Source organism: Macrobrachium nipponense, chromosome 44 (assembly GCF_015104395.2).
Source record: "Macrobrachium nipponense isolate FS-2020 chromosome 44, ASM1510439v2, whole genome shotgun sequence".
NCBI classification, from domain to species: Eukaryota; Metazoa; Arthropoda; class Malacostraca; order Decapoda; family Palaemonidae; genus Macrobrachium; species Macrobrachium nipponense.
Genome location: NC_087221.1, coordinates 35,021,429 through 35,023,372, shown reverse-complemented (window position 1 = coordinate 35,023,372; position 1,944 = coordinate 35,021,429). Strand labels below are relative to the sequence as shown.

The 1,944-nt window shown below is 31.8% G+C and overlaps 1 pseudogene; it reads left to right on the top strand.

Moving 5' to 3' along the window:
• Positions 1–1,732: 1,732 nt before the first annotated feature.
• LOC135204172 (neo-calmodulin-like) overlaps positions 1,733–1,944 on the top strand; it is a 195,310-nt pseudogene continuing 195,098 nt past the window's right edge.

The window sequence follows — 1,944 nt, the reverse complement described above, 5'->3', positions numbered from 1 at the left end:
CTCTCTCTCTCTCTCTCTCTCTCTGTCTCTCTCTTTCTTTCTCCCTCCCGCGACATACTTGAGATTATATAAACATAACATAAATTGGTCACTTGTAACTTGCAGATTTCAGATTTGATATTTCTTAGAGTTTATTTAGTATTATTTAGTGTTTTTGTGGAATCTGAACAAACATTGTGTGTAACGGCGCCTGGTTTTCTGATTGTGAAACAAGCTGCAGCAAAGAAAGAAAATTGGTATACCAAGAAGGTAAAGTGTGTTATATTTTTATTAGTTGCAACTAATAACTAATAGTCAGTGGTTTGGTAAAAAACTAATAACTGATGGTTACGATGGTTTGGTAAAAACTGATAACTAATGGTTACGATGGTTTAAGAGAAACTATTTACATTTTTACACATTACAAATTTTTGTGATTTGTGTTTGTTTCATTTGAAGTGCATTTATCCATTTTCTTATTGAAGTGTTTATTTTTGGTGCATTTATCCATTTTCTTATTGAAGTGTCTTTTTATTTTATATTCTGTGTGTTTAGTACTTTTTGCAGTTTTGGTATTTTCCACATTTTTCTGTTTTCATTTGCATTGACAATTTAATTAACTTAGTTATTTTCATTAATTAATCGATGCCCATTTAATTGAATTTAACACTTGTGAATAAACTTCCAAATTTTAAGTATTGCCTAACACTTTTGAATTTTGATTGAATTAATTTTCTTGAATTTTGTGATAAATTAATTTTGATTTAATTTTACTTCAATTGATTCAAGAATTAATTGAACTTTACTTTGTTTTCAAGTAACTGATTTTCCCTGATATGAATTTCACTTATAAATTTTGAATTTGATAATAAATTTTTGTATTTAAAATTTTTATAAGTATTTTATTTCTAACCAATATTTGCATTTAATTATGATTAGTTTAGGTAGAAACATAGAGTGGTAATTGATATGCTTTACTTCAATTTACTTGAAAGTGACTTAGAACCAGGGAAGTACTGACTTCTGAAATCAGGGAAATACTTAGACTTTTAAAGTTGTTGATGTAGTGATGCCCTTTGATTAATTTAATTATTTACAAGATTACCTCACACCTGTTTTTTGATGACCCTTAAGTCTGTTTTTCTGCAATACTGGTAAGTTGTTAGTAGCACTGTTGCCTTTAGATATTCAGTCGTTTAGTACCTGTGAGAGGGTTCAGGTGTCTGGGTTATGCGAGGTAACAATTAATGAATGGTAAGTGTAGTAACCAGATACTTGGCACTTCGTCACAATATATATATATATATATATATATATATATATATATATATATATATATATAGTATAATGATATATATATGATGAACTTTCCATATGATGAGGAGGGGGAGGGGAGAAGTTGCAAGACACTCCCCCCATCCCCACTTCTCCCCCTCCCTAAATTCTAATAAACAGGCAAAACAAATCTAGAAATTTTTAAGGTTAAAGAAATTAAATAAATTAATTGCAACCAAAGTTAAAAAAAAAAAAAACAAAAAAAAAAAACAAAAAAAAAAAAAAAAAAAACAAACAAACAACGCAATATGTGAAAAAGAAGTAATATTATATAATACTTGACAAATTCTTGACACCACCCATAAAACAATACACACACACACACACACACACGTACACACACGTACACACTTTCCGTCCACGAAATTACAGCGAGACCTTTCGCAGCATCCAGGGAAGGGATGAGTGGGCGGGGCTTAGGCCTCCCGGGGAGTACACTCACAGACTCAACGTCGACAAAACTCAGTCTGGTCAATCAGTTTGTTGGTTTTCTCAGTGCCGCCAACACGTTGCGCTGCTGCTCTTTCGCGGTCACTTCGGTGCGACACAGGTAGGCTTTGAGGAACTTTCTTTGACGGATAACCAAACTCTCTATTTAAATAAGGGAAGTTATGGTAGGGTAGGGATAAT